This window comes from Leptinotarsa decemlineata, unplaced genomic scaffold (assembly GCF_025532065.1).
Source record: "Leptinotarsa decemlineata unplaced genomic scaffold, Ldec_3_MD MMD2_tig00003192_RagTag_RagTag, whole genome shotgun sequence".
In the NCBI taxonomy this organism is placed as follows: domain Eukaryota; kingdom Metazoa; phylum Arthropoda; class Insecta; order Coleoptera; family Chrysomelidae; genus Leptinotarsa; species Leptinotarsa decemlineata.
The window spans coordinates 4,934,390-4,957,648 of NW_027412582.1; positions in this window are offsets into that span (position 1 = coordinate 4,934,390).

Sequence of the window (23,259 nt, forward strand, 5' to 3'; positions counted from 1 at the left end):
AATATGTTGAAAAATTTCAGGTTGAGTGATGCTGAAGTCAAGGAAGGCATCTTTATTGGGCCTCAAATCCGTGAAATCGTAAATGATCCTGCTTTTGACATGATTTTAACAGGAAATGAAAAAAGAGCCTGGGAAGCCTTTAAGGGGGTTGTACATGGGTTTTTAGGTAACAAAAGAGATGATAACTTCACAGCATTGGTTGAAGAGCTTCTTCAAGCTTACCACCAACTTGGATGCAACATGTCCTTAAAAATTCATTTTCTTCACTCTCATCTTAATTTCTTTCCACAAAACTGTGGAGCTGTGAGTGACGAACATGGAGAAAGATTCCATCAAGACATTGCCTTGATGGAACAGAGATATCAGGGCCGTTGGAATGAAGCAATGCTTGCAGACTACTGCTGGTCTGTGTGTAGGGATGCTCCAGAAGTATTTTATAAAAGACAAGCTAAACGACAGCGATCTTACAATGAATCGGATGGACTTAATTGAAATTTGGTGGTACAAACTTCTTTTATTTGTCAAAACACTAAGAATAATGTTTTTTTTATTAATTTTGTACTTGAAATATTCTAAAAGAAACATAACAATATTGTTTCATGTACTTTCACTTTTCAAGTATATTATAACTACTCTTTAAGATTAAGTACTGTGTATCTCAAAAACCAGAGGTAATAAAAATTTTTCATTGTTATTTTCGTTTTTATCACCCCAAAATTAGTAGAAATTGACTAATTTAGCGAAGGAAACATTCAAAAAATATTCTTTTGTTGTGTTGTGTGATAGATGAAATAGTAGAAAATGTCAAAATTAACCTTCCGCAATCACTTTTGTCCAATCTATTGAAACACACCGAGTATCTTATTTCAGAAGTAGAAACCAAAATTAATAATATTGAACCTCAAAAGCGTTCGAAGCGCGGTTTGTTGAATTTAGTCGGAAAAACTTCCAAATGGCTTTTTGGTACTCTGGACTCAGACGATGAAGGTAAATATAACGATGCTATTCAGGAACTCCAGCGTAATCAAAATTCCACTCCGAAGGAAATCACAATGCAGATATCGCTTTCAAAAAAGCTGATAGACAATTACAATAATACAATAACTATTCTTACTACCAATCGAGAAGTAATTAAAAAACGGCTAGATTTTCCTCAATTCAATATGTGTTAAAAGCAAGAAAATATACGTTTCTGATTCTTTAACAACATGAAGTTCGAGCCACACTTTTTTTTTCTTTGAAATACTTTATTTTTATCATTGTCGAGTCCAGTTACTGCGCTGGCGGAAGACAAATCAAAATTCCACAATCCATGATGAGGCTGTTGTTCTCCTTATAAGAGCACACTAAGGAAACTTGATCACCTTGATGATAACTTCTGCCATGATTCTACCTAACGAGTCGTAGGAATAAAGAAGTAGTATTAAGAACACTGATGCTATCAGTTGAACATAATCAAAACACTTTTACAACTGGGTCCATGATCCAGGAATATCTTATATATGCTTGTACAACCCCCTTCTGTGTCACTAGAATACCTGTTGAGTACCTGATTACCAGAACCAACCCTGAGCACAAATACCAACCATAATATTACAAAAATAGGAGTATATTGAACCCATTCGCAATGCAGCAGAATCGTTCGAAAATTTTGGAGTATAAAAATGTTATTTGAGTTGCTCATAGAATGAAAACAATCACATTCAAACATTTCACTACATTACTGAAGTTTTTTCACAACACCAAACCGCTATTTTCACAACTCGACACTTTCAAGAGGAAGAGGAAGCTCAGTAAATTAGTATGCCAAACTAGTTCTTTATAGTAATTTCATTGCTCAGTAACCAACTAGATACGTGCTTTGAGGCTCACGCGGGTATAGAAATGAAAAAAAACAGTTTCTGATTACCTTATCTTGAAATAACAAAATATATTTTTCAAATGAGAGCTTAATTCATGGTGATTTTGGCAAGAGTTGCAAAAATTTCTTGCATTTCGATTGTTTGAATTTGATAGCTGGAAAAATGTAGGGAAAAAATTAGCGATGTGCCGAGTACGGTTTACTCGAGTCAGACTCGATTCCTGCTTTAGAACTCTCCTACTCGAATACCAATTTATTTTAATTCGAGTACGCTGGACTCGATTCCGGTACTCGAGTTAGGAAGCATCGATTCGTACTCGCTAACTCGATTCTATTTATGCGAGTCCAACTGACTACTCGAGTCTGGTATTCGAATTTTTTAACTCGCTCGTACGGGCATTGCCAACCGTACTATTCAAATCGTGTTTATACATTTTTGGCTCTGGTACGATGTATAGTCGCCAGCACGTTAAGCTATACAAATATGTCAAATTTCTGTAATCGATTTTGAACTTTATAGCGAAATTATAAGGTTGGTTTCCGTTTGGGAAAATTTGATGGGTTACCCACCGTTCGATCGTATATTCCTAATCGTTCCCAAATCATACGATCTTTTCAAACATTAGAATGAAATAAGAAAAAAAATATCCGATTAATTTTATTCGTCGATATAAAAAATCAATAACAATTTACACTTGTTTTTTCTATTGATAATGCACTTATCTAACCATTTTTAAACTTGAACAATCTTTAAACTTCTTTTCGTATTTTGAAAACGCATCCAATTATTTTAAAACTTCATAGCTTATCGATGAGATTTATATTTTCTTTCATAAATATGAAGAAGTAGAAAGCCAAAGTTTCTCTCAACTAGTATTTGATGCATCAGATTAGTGTATGAGTAATTGTTTGTGCAACGGGACGATCCCACGAAGACTGTAGTCGGACATTATAAACAAAGTCTCACGGAAGCTTTCTGATAATCCACAGATTACCTGTCAACAACAACTGACAGCGGAAACTGTGGACCATTTCTAATCCGAATAAATAACTGTTCAATACCCACAACATAACTTTGACACTGTGTTTTGAATTTTTTTTTAATTCAAATACTGTAAAGAATTTACACACGCCCTAAGAAGCCACTGTATGGCGAAACACGTGTTCCGGTTTGAGAATCTGTAAGGTGAATATCTCACAATGAAGTGATTTTTGAATACGTAAGCTCTGAAATATTTGAAAAATACAAAAAATTAAAGTTTTAGCATGTGTTAAAAGCCAAAAAATATACGTTTCTGATTCATTAACAACATTAAGTTCGAGCCACACTTTTCCTTTCTTTGAAATACTTTATTTTTATCATAGTCGAAAAATGTTTCATGCAAATATATAAATTTTATGTAAGTCCAGTTACTGCGCTGGCGGAAGACAAATCAAAATTCCACAATCCATAATGAGGCTGTTGTTCTCCTTATAAGAGCACACTAAGGAAACTTGATCACCTTGATGATAACTTCTGCCATGATTGTACCTAACGAATCGTAGGAATATAGAAGTAGTATTAAGAACACTGATGCTATCAGTTAAATAATCAAAACACTTTTACAACTGGGTCCATGATCCAGGAATATCTTATATATGCTTGTACTACCCCCTTCTGTGTCACTAGAGTACCTGTTGAGTATCTGATTACCAGAACCAACCCTGAGCACAAATACCAACCATGAGATTACAAAAATAGGAGTATATTGAACCCATTCGCAATGCAGCAGAATCGTTCGAAAATTTTGGAGTATAAAAATGTTATTTGAGTTGCTCATAGAATGAAAACAATCACATTCAAACATTTCACTACATTACTGAAGTTTTTTCACACCTCGACACTCTCAAGAGGAAGAGGAAGCTCAGTAAATTAGTATGCCAAACTAGTTCTTTATAGTAATTTCATTGCTCAGTAACCAACTAGATACGTGCTTTGAGGCTTACGCGGGTATAGAAATGAAAAAAACAGTTTCTGATTACCTTATCTTGAAATAACAAAATATATTTTTTCAAATGAGAGCTTAATTCATGGTGATTTTGGCAAGAGTTGCAAAAATTTCTTGCATATCGTTTGTTTGAATTTGATAGCTGGAAAAATGTAGGGAATAAGTTAGCGATGTGCCAAGTACGGTTTACTCGAGTCAGACTCGATTCCTGCTTTAGAACTCTCCTACTCGAATACCGATTTATTTTAATTCGAGTACGCTGGACTCGATTCCGGTACTCGAGTTAGGAAGCATCGATTAGTACTCGCTAACTCGATTCTATTTATGCGAGTCCAACTGACTACTCGAGTCTCGTATTCGAATTTTTTAACTCGCTCGTACGAGCTTTGCCAACCGTACTATTCAAATCGTGTTTATACATTTTTGGCTTTGGTACGATGTATAGTCGCCAGCACGTTGAGCTATACAAATATGTCAAATTTCTGTAATCGATTTTGAACTTTATAGCGAAATTATAAGGTTGTTTCCGTTTGGGAAAATTTGATGGATTGCCCACCGTTCGATCGTATATTCCTAATCGTGCCCAAATTGTACAATCTTTTCAAACATTAGAATAAAATAAGAAAAAAAATATCCGATTAATTTTATTTGTCGATATAAAAAATCAATAACAATTTACAGTTGATTTGAAAGGGTTATATTTTTAGGAGTGATTAATTTTTTGGGAAAGAAAGTTTTTGGCTTTCTACTACTCCATCTGATACAAAAAAATGGATGAGAGAATCTTCCAAAGAAAGGAAGGAATAATCAATTTGAAAATAAATAACTCTATACATGGATGTGTAGATCATGCAAAGAAGTAACTTTCAGACACAAACTGAAGGAAAGTCCTCCTGAAACAGCTACTTTCATATAAACATTGAATTACACGAAAGAAAAAATTCTTTCGAAACAAATACTTCTATATGAACACTGAATTATACAGAAGATACTTTCCTCTATTCAGTTTGATTATCGAACATTCATGGAGGAATAAGAATCAGATATCATTGACATGAGTTCTACTTTGAATGAATGGTAATAAATTGTACTCACATGGAACACTGTCACCCTAACTGGTATACACGTGTTTCGCCTTAAGACACTTGCCCTAAGGCTCTTCAGTACCAAATCGGATAACATTATAGAAAATACACACACTTCATTCATGAATTACGATTTTGAATGTCACGGAATAAGCTTGATCTGCTTATGTCATCGATGACATCGTAATGACATTCATTCACCTATTTGATTTAATCCCAGCCATGAGGAATCTTATTTGATTTGAAAGGGATATATTTTTAGGAGTGATTAATTTTTTGGGAAAGAAAGTTTTGGCTTTCTACTACTCCATCTGATACAAAAAAATGGATGAGAGAATCTTCCAAAGAAAGGAAGGAATAATCAATTTGAAAATAAATAACTCTATACAATATATAATAAGCAGATCAAGCTTATTCCGTGACATTCAAAATCGCAATTCATGAATGAAGTGTGTGTATTTTCTATAATGTTATCCGATTTGGTACTGAAGAGCCTTAGGGCAAATGTCTTAAGGCGAAACACGTGTATACCAGTTAGGGTGACAGTGTTCCATGTGAGTACTATTTATTACCATTCATTCAAAGTAGAACTCATGTGAATGATATCTGATTCTTATTCCTCCACGAATGTTCGATAATCAAACTGAATAGAGGAAAGTATCTTCTGTATAATTCAGTGTTCATATAGAAGTATTTGTTTCGAAAGAATTTTTTCTTTCGTGTAATTTAATGTTTATATGAAAGTAGCTGTTTCAGGAGGACTTTCTTTCAGTTTGTGTCTGAAAGTTACTTCTTTGCATGATCTACACATCCATGTATAGAGTTATTTATTTTCAAATTGATTATACCTTCCTTTCTTTGGAAGATTCTCTCATCCATTTTTTTTGTATCAGATGGAGTAGTAGAAAGCCAAAAACTTTCTTTCCCAAAAAATTTACAGTTGTTTTTTTTATTGATAATGCACTTATCTAACCATTTTTAAACTTGAACAATCTTTAAACTTCTTTTCGTATTTTGAGAACGCATCCAATTATTTTAAAACTTCATAGCTTATCGATGAGATTTATATTTTCTTTAATAAATATGAAGAAGTAGAAAGCCAAAGTTTCTCTCAACCAGTACTTGATGCATTAGATTAGTGTATGAGTAATAGTTTGTGCAACGGGACGATCCCACGAAGACTGTAGTCGGACATTATAAACAAAGTCTCACGGAAGCTTTCTGATAATCCACAGATTAACTGTCAACAACAACTGACAGCGGAAACTGTGGACCATTTCTAATCCGAATAAATAACTGTTCAATATCCACAACATAACTTTGACACGGAAACTGTGTTTCGAATTTTTTTTAATTCAAATACTGTAAAGAATTTACACACGCCCTAAGAAGCCATTGTATGGCGAAACACGTGTTCCGGTTTGAGAATCTGTAAGGTGGATATCTCACAATGAAGTGATTTTTGAATACGTAAGCTTTGAAATATTTGAAAAATACAAAAAATTAAAGTTGTTAGCATGTGTTAAAAGCAGAAAAATATACGTTTCTGATTCATTAACAACATAAAGTTCGAGCCACACTTTTTCTTTCTTTGAAATACTTTATTTTTATCATAGTCGAAAAATTTTTCATGCAAATATATAAATTTTATGTAAGTCCAGTTACTGCGCTGGCGGAAGACAAATCAAAATTCCACAATCCATGATGAGGCTGTTGTTTTCCTTATAAGAGCACACTAAGGAAACTTGATCACCTTGATGATAACTTCTGCCATGATTCTACCTAACGAATCGTAGGAATATAGAAGTAGTATTAAGAACACTGATGCTATCAGTTAAACACAATCAAAACACTTTTACAACTGGGTCCGTGATCCAGGAATATCTTATATATGCTTGTACAACCCCCTTCTGTGTCACTAGCGTACCTGTTGAGTACCTGATTACCAGAACCAACCCTAAGCACAAATACCAACCTTAAGATTACAAAAATAGGAGTATATTGAACCCATTCGCAATGCAGCAGAATCGTTCGAAAATTTTGGAGTATAATAATGTTATTTGAGTTGCTCATAGAATGAAAACAATCACATTCAAACATTTCACTACATTACTGAAGTTTTTTCACAACACCAAACCGCTATTTTCACACCTCGACACTTTCAAGAGGAAGAGGAAGCTCAGTAAATTAGTATGCCAAACTAGTTCTTTATAGTAATTTCATTGCTGAGTAACCAACTAGATACGTGCTTTGAGGCTTACGCGGGTATAGAAATGAAAAAAACAGTTTCTGATTACCTTATCTTGAAATAACAAAATATATTTTTTCAAATGAGAGCTTAATTCATGGTGATTTTGGCAGGAGTTGCAAAAATTTCTTGCATTTCGATTGTGTGAATTTGATAGCTGGAAAAATGTAGTGAAAAAGTTAGCGATGTGCCGAGTACGGTTTACTCGAGTCAGACTCGATTCCTGCTTTAGAACTCTCCTACTCGAATACCAATTTATTTTAATTCGAGTACGCTGGACTCGATTCCGGTACTCGAGTTAGGAAGCATCGATTCGTACTCGCTAACTCGATTCTATTTATGCGAGTCCAACTGACTACTTGAGTCTCGTATTCGAATTTTTTAACTCGCTTGTACGAGCATTGCCAACCGTACTATTCAAATCGTGTTTATACATTTTTGGCTCTGGTACGATATATAGTCGCCAGCACGTTAAGCTATACAAATATGTCGAATTTCTGTAATCGATTTTGAACTTTATAGCGAAATTATAAGGTTGGTTTCCGTTTGGGAAAATTTTATGGGTAACCCACCGTTCGATCGTATATTCCTAATCGTTCCCAAATTATACGATCTTTTCAAACATTAGAATAAAATAAGAAAAAAAATATCCGATTTATTTTATTTGTCAATATAAAAAATCAATAACAATCAACAGTTGTTTTTTCTATTGATAATGCACTTATCTAACCATTTTTAAACTTGAACAATCTTTAAACTTCTTTTCGTATTTTGAGAACGCATCCAATTATTTTAAAACTTCATAGCTTATCGATGAGATTTATATTTTCTTTTATGAATATGAAGAATTAGAAAGCCAAAGTTTCTCTCAACCAGTACTTGATGCATCAGATTAGTGTATGAGTAATTGTTTGTGCAACGGGACGATCCCACGAAGACTGTAGTCGGACATTATAAACAAAATCTCACGGAACTTTCTGATAATCCACAGATTAACTGTCAACAACAACTGACAGCGGAAACTGTGGACCATTTCTAATCCGAATAAATAACTGTTCAATACCCACAACATAACTTTGACACGAAAACTGTGTTTTGAATTTTTTTAAATTCAAATACTGTAAAGAAGTTACACACGCCCTAAGAAGCCATTGTATGGCGAAACACTTGTTCCGGTTCGAGAATCTGTAAGGTGAATATCTCACAATGAAGTGATTTTTGAATACGTAAGCTTTGAAATATTTGAAAAATACAAAAAGTTAAAGTTGTTAGCATGTGTTAAAAGCAAGAAAATATACGTTTCTGATTCTTTAACAACATGAAGTTCGAGCCACACTTTTTTTTTCTTTGAAATACTTTATTTTTATCATTGTCGAGTCCAGTTACTGCGCCGGCGGAAGACAAATCAAAATTCCACAATCCATGATGAGGCTGTTGTTCTCCTTATAAGAGCACACTAAGGAAACTTGATCACCTTGATGATAACTTCTGCCATGATTCTACCTAACGAATCATAGGAATATAGAACTAGTATTAAGAACACTGATGCTATCAGTTAAACACAATCAAAACACTTTTACAACTGGGTCCGTGATCCAGGAATATCTTATATATGCTTGTACAACCCCCTTCTGTGTCACTAGAGTACCTGTTGAGTACCTGATTACCAGAACCAACCCTGAGCACAAATACCAACCATGAGATTACAAAAATAGGAGTATATTGAACCCATTCGCAATGCAGCAGAATCGTTCGAAAATTTTGGAGTATAAAAATGTTATTTGAGTTGCTCATAGAATGAAAACAATCACATTCAAACATTTCACTACATTACTGAAGTTTTTTTACAACACCAAACCGCTATTTTCACACCTCGACACTTTCAAGAGGAAGAGGAAGCTCAGTAAATTAGTATGCCAAACTAGTTCTTTATAGTAATTTCATTGCTCAGTAACCAACTAGATACGTGCTTTGAGGCTTACGCGGGTATAGAAATGAAAAAAACAGTTTCTGATTACCATATCTTGAAATAACAAAATATATTTTTTCAAGTGAGAGCTTAATTCATGGTCATTTTGGCAAGAGTTGCAAAAATTTCTTGCATTTCGATTGTTTGAATTTGATAGCTGGAAAAATGTAGGGAAAAAGTTAGCGATGTGCCGAGTACGGTTTACTCGAGTCAGACTCGATTCCTGCTTTAGAACTCTCCTACTCGAATACCAATTTATTTTAATTCGAGTACGCTGGACTCGATTTCGGTACTCGAGTTAGGAAGCATCGATTCGTACTCGCTAACTCGATTCTATTTATGCGAGTCCAACTGACTACTCGAATCTCGTATTCGAATTTTTTAACTCGCTCGTACGAGCATTGCCAACCGTACTATTCAAATCGTATTTATACATTTTTGGCTTTGGTACGATGTATAGTCGCCAGCACGTTAAGCTATACAAATATGTCAAATTTCTGTAATCGATTTTGAACTTTATAGCGAAATTATAAGGTTGGTTTCCGTTTGAGAAAATTTGATGGATTACCCACCGTTCGATCGTATATTCCTAATCGTGCCCAAATTATACGATCTTTTCAAACATTAGAATAAAATAAGAAAAAAAATATTCGATTAATTTTATTTGTCGATTTGAATACGTAAGCTTTGGAATATTTGAAAAATACAAAAAATTAAAGTCGTTAGCATGTGTTAAAAGCAAAAAAATATACGTTTCTGATTCATTAACAACATATAGTTCGAGCCAACACTTTTTCTTTCTTTGAAATACTTTATTTTTATCATAGTCGAAAAATTTTTCATGCAAATATATAAATTTTATGTGAGTCCAGTTACTGCGCTGGCGGAAGACAAATCAAAATTCCACAATCCATGATGAGGCTGTTGTTCTCCTTATAAGAGCACACTAAGGAAACTTGATCACCTTGATGATAACTTCTGCCATGATTCTACCTAACGAATCGTAGGAATATAGAACTAGTATTAAGAACACTGATGCTATCAGTTAAACACAATCAAAACACTTTTACAACTGGGTCCATGATCCAGGAATATCTCATATATGCTTGTACAACCCCCTTCTGTGTCACTAGGGTACCTGTTGAGTACCTGATTACCAGAACCAACCCTGAGCACAAATACCAACCATAAGATTACAAAAATAGGAGTATATTGAACCCATTCGCAATGCAGCAGAATCGTTCGAAAATTTTGGAGTATAAAAATGTTATTTGAGTTGCTCATAGAATGAAAACAATCACATTCAAACATTTCACTACATTACTGAAGTTTTTTCACAACACCAAACCGCTATTTTCACATCTCGACACTTCCAAGAGGAAGAGGAAGCTCTGTAAATTCGTATGCCAAACTAGTTCTTTATAGTAATTTCATTGCTCAGTAACCAACAAGATACGTGCTTTGAGGCTTACGCGGGTATAGAAATGAAAAAAACAGTTTCTGATTACTTTATCTTGAAATAACAAAATATATTTTTTCAAATGTGAGCTTAATTCATGGTGATTTTGGCAAGAGTTGCAAAAATTTCTTGCATTTCGATTGTTTGAATTTGATAGCTGGAAAAATGTAGGGAAAAAGTTAGCGATGTGCCGAGTACGGTTTACTCGAGTCAGACTCGATTCCTGCTTTAGAACTCTCCTACTCGAATACCAATTTATTTTAATTCGAGTACGCTGGACTCGATTCCGGTACTCGAGTTAGGAAGCATCGATTCGTACTCGCTAACTCGATTCTATTTATGCAAGTCCAACTGACTACTCGAATCTCGTATTCGAATTTTTTAACTCGCTCGTACGAGCATTGCCAACCGTACTATTCAAATCGTGTTTATACATTTTTGGCTTTGTTACGATGTATAGTCGCCAGCACGTTAAGCTATACAAATATGTCAAATTTCTGTAATCGATTTTGAACTTTATAGCGAAATTATAAGGTTGGTTTCCGTTTGAGAAAATTTGATGGATTACCCACCGTTCGATCGTATATTCCTAATCGTGCCCAAATTATACGATCTTTTCAAACATTAGAATAAAATAAGAAAAAAAATATTCGATTAATTTTATTTGTCGATATAAAAAATCAATAACAATTTACAGTTGTTTTTTCTATTGATAATGTACTTATATAACCATTTTTAAACTTGAACAATCTTTAAACTTCTTTTCGTATTTTGAGAACGCATCCAATTATTTTAAAACTTCATAGCTTATCGATGAGATTTATATTTTCTTTAATGAATATGAAGAAGTAGAAAGCCAAAGTTTCTCTCAACCAGTACTTGATGCATTAGATACGTGTATGAGTAATTGTTTATGCAACGGGACGATCCCAAAGACTGTAGTCGGACATTATAAACAAAGTCTCATGGAAGCTTTCTGATAATCCACAGATTAACTGTCAACAACAACTGACAGCGGAAACTGTGGACCATTTCTAATCCGAATAAATAACTGTTCAATACCCACAACATAACTTTGACACTGTGTTTTGAATTTTTTTTAATTCAAATACTGTAAAGAATTTACACACGCCCTAAGAAGCCACTGTATGGCGAAACACGTGTTCCGGTTTGAGAATCTGTAAGGTGAATATCTCACAATGAAGTGATTTTTGAATACGTGAGCTTTGAAATATTTGAAAAATACAACAAAAGTAAAGTTGTTAGCATGTGTTAAAAGCAAAAAAATATACGTTTCTGATTCATTAACAACATAAAGTTCGAGCCACACTTTTTCTTTCTTTGAAATACTTTATTTTTATCATAGTCGAAAAATTTTTCATGCAAATATATACATTTTATGTAAGTCCAGTTACTGCGCTGGCGGAAGACAAATCATAATTCCACAATCCATGATGAGGCTGTTGTTCTCCTTATATGAGCACACTAAGGAAACTTGATCACCTTGATGATAACTTCTGCCATGATTCTACCTAACGAATCGTAGGAATATAGAAGTAGTATTAAGAACACTGATGGTATCAGTTAAACACAATCAAAACACTTTTACAACTGGGTCCATGATCCAGGAATATCTTATATATGCTTGTACAACCCCCTTCTGTGTCACTAGAGTACCTGTTGAGTACCTGATTACCAGAACCAACCCTGAGCACAAATACCAACCATAAGATTATAAAAATAGGAGTATATTGAACCCATTCGCAATGCAGCAGAATCGTTCGAAAATTTTGGAGTATAAAAATGTTATTTGAGTTGCTCATAGAATGAAAACAATCACATTCAAACATTTCACTACATTACTGAAGTTTTTTCACAACACCAAACCGCTATTTTCACATCTCGACACTTCCAAGAGGAAGAGGAAGCTCAGTAAATTCGTATGCCAAACTAGTTCTTTATAGTAATTTCATTGCTCAGTAACCAACTAGATACGTGCTTTGAGGCTTACGCGGGTATAGAAATGAAAAAAACAGTTTCTGATTACCTTATCTTGAAATAACAAAATACAATCTTTAAACTTCTTTTCGTATTTTGAGAACGCATCCAATTATTTTAAAACTTCATAGCTTATCGATGAGATTTATATTTTCTTTAATAAATATGAAGAAGTAGAAAGCCAAAGTTTCTCTCAACCAGTACTTGATGCATTAGATAAGTGTATGAGTAATTGTTTATGCAACGGGACGATCCCACGAAGACTGTAGTCGGACATTATACAAAGTCTCATGGAAGTTTTCTGATAATCCACAGATTAACTGTCAACAACAACTGACAGCGGAAACTGTGGACCATTTCTAATCCGAATAAATAACTGTTCAATACCCACAACATACTTTGACACTGTGTTTTGAATTTTTTTTATTCAAATACTGTAAAGAATTTACACACGCGCCCTAAGAAGCCACTGTATGGCGAAACACGTGTTCCGGTTTGAGAATCTGTAAGGTGAATATCTCACAATGAAGTAATTTTTGAAAACGTGAGCTTTGAAATATTTGAAAAATACAAAAAAATTAAAGTTGTTAGCATGTGTTAAAAGCAAAAAAATATACGACAGCGAAACTGTGGACCATTTCTAATCCGAATGAATAACTGTTCAATACCCACAACATAACTTTGACACGGAAACTGTGTTTTGAATTTTTTTAATTCAAATACTGTAAAGAATTTACACACGCCCTAAGAGGCCATTGTATGGCGAAACACGTGTTCCGGTTTGAGAATCTGTAAGGTGGATATCTCACAATGAAGTGATTTTTGAATACGTAAGTTTTGAAATATTTGAAAAATACAAAAAATAAAGTTGTTAGCATGTGTTAAAAGCAAAAAATATACGTTTCTGATTCATTAACAACATAAAGTTCGAGCCACACCTTTTCTTTCTTTGAAATACTTTATTTTTATCATAGTCGAAAAATTTTTCATGCAAATATATAAATTTTATGTAAGTCCAGTTACTGCGCTGGCGGAGACAAATCAAAATTCCACAATCCATGATGAGGCTGTTGTTCTCCTTATAAGAGCACACTAAGGAAACTTGATCACCTTGATGATAACTTCTGCCATGATTCTACCTAACGAATCGTAGGAATATAGAACTAGTATTAAGAACACTGATGCTATCAGTTAAACACAATCAAAACACTTTTACAACTGGGTCCGTGATCCAGGAATATCTTATATATGCTTGTACAACCCCCTTCTGTGTCACTAGAGTACCTGTTGAGTACCTGATTACCAGAACCAACCCTGAGCACAAATACCAACCATGAGATTACAAAAATAGGAGTATATTGAACCCATTCGCAATGCAGCAGAATCGTTCGAAAATTTTGGAGTATAAAAATGTTATTTGAGTTGCTCATAGAATGGAAACAATCACATTCAAATATTTCACTACATTACTGAAGTTTTTTCACAACACCAAACCGCTATTTTCACACCTCGACACTTTCAAGAGGAAGAGGAAACTCAGTAAATTAGTATGCCAAACTAGTTCTTTATAGTAATTTCATTGCTCAGTAACCAACTGGATACGTGCTTTGAGGCTTACGCGGGTATAGAAATGAAAAAAACAGTTTCTGATTACCTTATTTCGAAATAACAAAATATATTTTTTCAAATGAGAGCTTAATTCATGGTGATTTTGGCAAGAGTTGCAAAAATTTCTTGCATTTCGATTGTTTGAATTTGATAGCTGGAAAAATGTAGGGAAAAAGTTAGCGATGTGCCGAGTACGGTTTACTCGAGTCAGACTCGATTCCTGCTTCAGAACTCTCCTACTCGAATACCAATTTATTTTAATTCGAGTACGCTGGACTCGATTCCGGTACTCGAGTTAGGGAGCATCGATTCGTACTCGCTAACTCGATTCTATTTATGCGAGTCCAACTGACTACTCGAGTCTCGTATTCGAATTTTTTAACTCGCTCGTACGAGCATTGCCAACCGTACTATTCAAATCGTGTTTATACATATTTGGCTTTGGTACGATATATAGTCGCCAGCACGTTAAGCTATACAAATATGTCAAATTTCTGTAATCGATTTTGAACTTTAGAGCGAAATTATAAGGTTGGTTTCCGTTTGGGAAAATTTGATGGATTACCCACCGTTCGATCGTATATTCCTAATCGTGCCAAATTATACGATCTTTTCAAACATTAGAATAAAATAAGAAAAAAAAATATCCGATTAATTCTATTTGTCGATATAAAAAATCAATAACAATTTACAGTTGTTTTTTCTATTGATAATGCACTTATCTAACCATTTTTAAACTTGAACAATCTTTAAACTTCTTTTCGTATTTTGAGAACGCATCCAATTATTTTAAAACTTCAAGCTTATCGATGAGATTTATATTTTCTTTCATAAATATGAAGAAGTAGAAGGCCAAAGTTTCTCTTAACTAGTATTTGATGCATCAGATTAGTGTATGAGTAATTGTTTGTGCAACGGGACGATCCCACGAAGACTGTAGTCGGACATTATAAACAAAGTCTCACGGAAGCTTTCTGATAATCCACAGATTAACTGTCAACAACAACTGACAGCGGAAACTGTGGACCATTTCTAATCCGAATAAATAACTGTTCAATACCCACAACATAACTTTGACACTGTGTTTTGAATTTTTTTTAATTCAAATACTGTAAAGAATTTACACACTCCCTAAGAAGCCACTGTATGGCGAAACACGTGTTCCGGTTTGAGAATCTGTAAGGTGAATATCTCACAATGAAGTGATTTTTGAATACGTGAGCTTTGAAATATTTGAAAAATACAAAAAATTAAAGTTGTTAGCATGTGTTAAAAGCAAAAAAATATACGTTTCTGATTCATTAACAACATAAAGTTCGAGCCACACTTTTTCTTCCTTTGAAATACTTTATTTTTATCATAGTCGAAAGAATTTTTCATGCAAATATATACATTTTATATAAGTCCAGTTACTGCGCTGGCGGAAGACAAATCATAATTCCACAATCCATGATGAGGCTGTTGTTCTCCTTATATGAGCACACTAAGGAAACTTGATCACCTTGATGATTACTTCTGCCATGATTCTACCTAACGAATCGTAGGAATATAGAAGTAGTATTAAGAACACTGATAGTATCAGTTGAACACAATCAAAACTCTTTTACAACTGGGTCCATGATCCAGGAATATCTTATATATGCTTGTACAACCCCCTTCTGTGTCACTGTTGAGTACCTGATTACCAGAACCAACCCTGAGCACAAATACCAACCATAAGATTACCAAAATAGGAGTATATTGAACCCATTCGCAATGCAGCAGAATCGTTCGAAAATTTTGGAGTATAAAAATGTTATTTGAGTTGCTCATAGAATGAAAACAATCACATTCAAACATTTCACTACATTACTGAAGTTTTTTCACAACACCAAACCGCTATTTTCACACCTCGACACTTTCAAGAGGAAGAGGAAGCTCAGTAAATTAGTATGCCAAACTAGTTCTTCATAGGAATTTCATTGCTCAGTAACCAACTAGATACGTGCTTTGAGGCTTACGCGGGTATAGAAATGAAAAAACAGTTTCTGATTACCTTATCTTGAAATAACAAAATATATTTTTTCAAATGAGAGCTTAATTCATGGTGATTTTGGCAAGAGTTGCAAAAATTTCTTGCTTTTCGATTGTTTGAATTTGATAGCTGGAAAAATGTAGGGAAAAAGTTAGCGATGTGCCGAGTACGGTTTACTCGAGTCAGACTCGATTCCTGCTTTAGAACTCTCCTACTCGAATACCAATTTATTTTAATTCGAGTACGCTGGACTCGATTCCGGTACTCGAGTTAGGAAGCATCGATTCGTACTCGCTAACTCGATTCTATTTATGCGAGTCCAACTGACTACTCGAATCTCGTATTCGAATTTTTCAACTCGCTCGTACGAGCATTGCCAACCGTACTATTCAAATCGTGTTTATACATTTTAGGCTTTGGTACGATGTATAGTCGCCAGCACGTTAAGCTATACAAATATGTCAAATTTCTGTAATCGATTTTGATTTTTATAGCGAAATTATTAGGTTGGTTTCCGTTTGAGAAAATTTGATGGATTACCCACCGTTCGATCGTATATTCCTAATCGTGCCCAAATTATACGATCTTTTCAAACATTAGAATAAAATAAGAAAAAAAATATTCGAATAATTTTATTTGTCGATATAAAAAATCAATAACAATTTACAGTTGTTTTTTCTATTGATAATGTAGTTATATAACCATTTTTAAACTTGAACAATCTTTAAACTTCTTTTCGTATTTTGAGAACGCATCCAATTATTTTAAAACTTCATAGCTTATCGATGAGATTTATATTTTCTTTAATAATATGAAGAAGTAGAAAGCCAAAGTTTCTCTCAACCAGTACTTGATGCATTAGATAAGTGTATGAGTAATTGTTTATGCAACGGGACGATCCCAAAGACTGTAGTCGGACATTATAAACAGTCTCATGGAAGCTTTCTGATAATCGACAGATTAACTGTCAACAACAACTGACAGCGGAAACTGTGGACCATTTCTAATCCGAATAAATAACTGTTCAATACCCACAACATAACTTTGACACTGTGTTTTGAATTTTTTTCAATTCAAATACTGTAAAGAATTTACACACGCCCTAAGAAGCCACTGTATGGCGAAACACGTGTTCCGGTTTGAGAATCTGTAAGGTGAATATCTCACAATGAAGTAATTTTTGAATACGTGAGCTTTGAAATATTTGAAAAATACAAAAAAATTTAAGTTGTTAGCATGTGTTAAAAGCAAAAAAATATACGTTTCTGATTCATTAACAACATAAAGTTCGAGCCACACTTTTTCTTTCTTTGAAATACTTTATTTTTATCATAGTCGAAAAATTTTTCATGCAAATATATACATTTTATGTAAGTCCAGTTACTGCGCTGGCGGAAGACAAATCATAATTCCACAATCCATGATGAGGCTGTTGTTCTCCTTATATGAGCACACTAAGGAAACTTGATCACCTTGATGATAACTTCTGCCATGATTCTACCTAACGAATCGTAGGAATATAGAAGTAGTATTAAGAACACTGATGGTATCAGTTAAACACAATCAAAACACTTTTACAACTGGGTCCATGATCCAGGAATATCTTATATATGCTTGTACACCCCCTTCTGTGTCACTAGAGTACCTGTTGAGTACCTGATTACCAGAACCAACCCTGAGCACAAATACCAACCATAAGATTACCAAAATAGGAGTATATTGAACCCATTCGCAATGCAGCAGAATCGTTCGAAAATTTTGGAGTATAAAAATGTTATTTGAGTTGCTCATAGAATGAAAACAATCACATTCAAACATTTCACTACATTACTGAAGTTTTTTCACAACACCAAACCGCTATTTTCACACCTCGACACTTTCAAGAGGAAGAGGAAGCTCAGTAAATTAGTATGCCAAACTAGTTCTTCATAGAATTTCATTGCTCAGTAACCAACTAGATACGTGCTTTGAGGCTTACGCGGGTATAGAAATGAAAAAAACAGTTTCTGATTACCTTATCTTGAAATAACAAAATATATTTTTTCAAATGAGAGCTTAATTCATGGTGATTTTGGCAAGAGTTGCAAAAAATCTTGCTTTTCGATTGTTTGAATTTGATAGCTGGAAAAATGTAGGGAAAAAGTTAGCGATGTGCCGAGTACGGTTTACTCGAGTCAGACTCGATTCCTGCTTTAGAACTCTCCTACTCGAATACCAATTTATTTTAATTCGAGTACGCTGGACTCGATTCCGGTACTCGAGTTAGGAAGCATCGATTCGTACTCGCTAACTCGATTCTATTTATGCGAGTCCAACTGACTACTCGAATCTCGTATTCGAATTTTTCAACTCGCTCGTACGAGCATTGCCAACCGTACTATTCAAATCGTGTTTATACATTTTAGGCTTTGGTACGATGTATAGTCGCCAGCACGTTAAGCTATACAAATATGTCAAATTTCTGTAATCGATTTTGATTTTTATAGCGAAATTATTAGGTTGGTTTCCGTTTGAGAAAATTTGATGGATTACCCACCGTTCGATCGTATATTCCTAATCGTGCCCAAATTATACGATCTTTTCAAACATTAGAATAAAATAAGAAAAAAAATATTCGAATAATTTTATTTGTCGATATAAAAAATCAATAACAATTTACAGTTGTTTTTTCTATTGATAATGTAGTTATATAACCATTTTTAAACTTGAACAATCTTTAAACTTCTTTTCGTATTTTGAGAACGCATCCAATTATTTTAAAACTTCATAGCTTATCGATGAGATTTATATTTTCTTTAATAAATATGAAGAAGTAGAAAGCCAAAGTTTCTCTCAACCAGTACTTGATGCATTAGATAAGTGTATGAGTAATTGTTTATGCAACGGGACGATCCCAAAGACTGTAGTCGGACATTATAAACAGTCTCATGGAAGCTTTCTGATAATCGACAGATTAACTGTCAACAACAACTGACAGCGGAAACTGTGGACCATTTTCTAATCCGAATAAATAACTGTTCAATACCCACAACATAACTTTGACACTGTGTTTTGAATTTTTTTCAATTCAAATACTGTAAAGAATTTACACACGCCCTAAGAAGCCACTGTATGGCGAAACACGTGTTCCGGTTTGAGAATCTGTAAAGTGGATATCTCACAATGAAGTGATTTTTGAATACGTGAGCTTTGAAATATTTGAAAAATACAAAAAAATTTAAGTTGTTAGCATGTGTTAAAAGCAAAAAAATATACGTTTCTGATTCATTAACAACATAAAGTTCGAGCCACACTTTTTCTTCCTTTGAAATACTTTATTTTTATCATAGTCAAAAAATTTTTCATGCAAATATATACATTTTATATAAGTCCAGTTACTGCGCTGGCGGAAGACAAATCATAATTCCACAATCCATGATGAGGCTGTTGTTCTCCTTATATGAGCACACTAAGGAAACTTGATCACCTTTATGATAACTTCTGCCATGATTCTACCTAACGAATCGTAGGAATATAGAAGTAGTAATAAGAACACTGATGGTATCAGTTAAACACAATCAAAACACTTTTACAACTGGGTCCATGATCCAGGAATATCTTATATATGCTTGTACAACCCCCTTCTGTGTCACTAGAGTACCTGTTGAGTACCTGATTACCAGAACCAACCCTGAGCACAAATACCAACCATAAGATTACCAAAATAGGAGTATATTGAACCCATTCGCAATGCAGCAGAATCGTTCGAAAATTTTGGAGTATAAAAATGTTATTTGAGTTGCTCATAGAATGAAAACAATCACATTCAAACATTTCACTACATTACTGAAGTTTTTTCACAACACCAAACCGCTATTTTCACACCTCGACACTTTCAAGAGGAAGAGGAAGCTCAGTAAATTAGTATGCCAAACTAGTTCTTTATAGTAATTTCATTGCTCAGTAACCAACTAGATACGTGCTTTGAGGCTTACGCGGGTATAGAAATGAAAAAAACAGTTTCTGATTACCTTATCTTGAAATAACAAAATATATTTTTTCAAATGAGAGCTTAATTCATGGTGATTTTGGCAATAGTTGAAGAAATTTCTTGCATTTCGATTGTGTGAATTTGATAGCTGGAAAAATGTAGGGAAAAAGTTAGCGATGTGCCGAGTACGGTTTACTCGAGTCATGACTCGATTCCTGCTTTAGAACTCTCCTACTCGAATACCAATTTATTTTAATTCGAGTACGCTGGACTCGATTCCGGTACTCGAGTTAGGAAGCATCGATTCGTACTCGCTAACTCGATTCTATTTATGCGAGTCCAACTGACTACTCGAGTCTCGAACTCGAATTTTTTAACTCGCTCGTACGGACATTGCCAACCGTACTATTCAAATCGTGTTTATACATTTTTGGCTCTGGTACGATGTATAGTCGCCAGCACGTTAAGCTATATAAATATGTCAAATTTCTGTAATCGATTTTGAACTTTATAGCGAAATTATAAGGTTGGTTTCCGTTTGAGAAAATTTGAAGGGTTACCCACCGTTCGATCGTATATTCCTAATCGTTCCCAAATTATACGATCTTTTCAAACATTAGAATAAAATAAGAAAAAAATATCCGATTAATTTTATTTGTCGATATAAAAATCAATAACAATTTACAGTTGTTTTTTTTATTGATAATGCACTTATCTAACCATTTTTAAACTTGAACAATCTTTAAACTTCTTTTCGTATTTTGAGAACGCATCCAATTATTTCAAAACTTCATAGCTTATCGATGAGATTTATATTTTCTTTCATAAATATGAAGAAGTAGAAAGCCAAAGTTTCTCTTAACTAGTATTTGATGCATCAGATTAGTGTATGAGTAATTGTTTGTGCAACGGGACGATCCCACGAAGACTGTAGTCGGACATTATAAACAAAGTCTCACGGAAGCTTTCTGATAATCCACAGATTAACTGTCAACAACAACTGACAGCGGAAACTGTGGACCATTTCTAATCCGAATAAATAACTGTTCAATACCCACAACATAACTTTGACACTGTGTTTTGAATTTTTTTTCAATTCAAATACTGTAAAGAATTTACACACGCCCTAAGAAGCCACTGTATGGCGAAACACGTGTTCCGTTTGAGAATCTGTAAGGTGAATATCTCACAATGAAGTAATTTTTGAATACGTGAGCTTTGAAATATTTGAAAAATACAAAAAAAATTAAAGTTGTTAGCATGTGTTCAAAGCAAAAAAATATACGTTTCTGATTCATTAACAACATAAAGTTTCGAGCCACACTTTTTTCTTCCTTTGAAATACTTTATTTTTATCATAGTCGAAAAATTTTTCATGCAAATATATACATTTTATATAAGTCCAGTTACTGCGCTGGCGGAAGACAAATCATAATTCCACAATCCATGATGAGGCTGTTGTTCTCCTTATATGAGCACACTAAGGAAACTTGATCACCTTGATGATAACTTCTGCCATGATTCTACCTAACGAATCGTAGGAATATAGAAGTAGTATTGAGAACACTGATGGTATCAGTTAAACACAATCAAAACACTTTTACAACTGGGTCCATGATCCAGGAATATCTTATATATGCTTGTACAACCCCCTTCTGTGTCACTAGAGTACCTGTTGAGTACCTGATTACCAGAACCAACCCTGAGCACAAATACCAACCATAAGATTACAAAAATAGCAGTATATTGAACCCATTCGCAATGTAGCAGAATCGTTCAAAAATTTTGGAGTATAAAAATGTTATTTGAGTTGCTCATAGAATGAAAACAATCACATTCAAACATTTCACTACATTACTGAAGTTTTTTCACAACACCAAACCGCTATTTTCACATCTCGACACTTCCAAGAGGAAGAGAAAGCTCAGTAAATTCGTATGCCAAACTAGTTCTTTATAGTAATTTCATTGCTCAGTAACCAACTAGATACGTGCTTTGAGGCTTACGCGGGTATAGAAATGAAAAAAACAGTTTTCTGATTACCTTATCTTGAAATAACAAAATACAATCTTTAAACTTCTTTTCGTATTTTGAGAACGCATCCATTATTTTAAAACTTCATAGCTTATCGATGAGATTTATATTTTCTTTAATAAATATGAAGAAGTAGAAAGCCAAAGTTTCTCTCAACCAGTACTTGATGCATTAGATAAGTGTATGAGTAATTGTTTATGCAACGGGACGATCCCACGAAGACTGTAGTCGGACATTATAAACAAAGTCTCATGGAAGTTTTCTGATAATCCACAGATTAACTGTCAACAACAACTGACAGCGGAAACTGTGGACCATTTCTAATCCGAATAAATAACTGTTCAATACCCACAACATAACTTTGACACTGTGTTTTGAATTTTTTTTAATTCAAATACTGTAAAGAATTTACACACGCCTAAGAAGCCACTGTATGGCGAAACACGTGTTCCGGTTTGAGAATCTGTAAGGTGAATATCTCACAATGAAGTAATTTTTGAATACGTGAGCTTTGAAATATTTGAAAAATACAAAAAATTAAAGTTGTTAGCATGTGTTCAAAGCAAAAAAATATACGTTTCTGATTCATTAACAACATAAAGTTCGAGCCACACTTTTTCTTCCTTTGAAATACTTTATTTTTATCATAGTCGAAAATTTTTCATGCAAATATATACATTTTATATAAGTCCAGTTACTGCGCTGGCGGAAGACAAATCATAATTCCACAATCCATGATGAGGCTGTTGTTCTCCTTATATGAGCACACTAAGGAAACTTGATCACCTTGATGATAACTTCTGCCATGATTCTACCTAACGAATCGTAGGAATATAGAAGTAGTATTGAGAACACTGATGTATCAGTTAAACACAATCAAAACACTTTTACAACTGGGTCCATGATCCAGGAATATCTTATATATGCTTGTACAACCCCCTTCTGTGTCACTAGAGTACCTGTTGAGTACCTGATTACCAGAACCAACCCTGAGCACAAATACCAACCATAAGATTACAAAAATA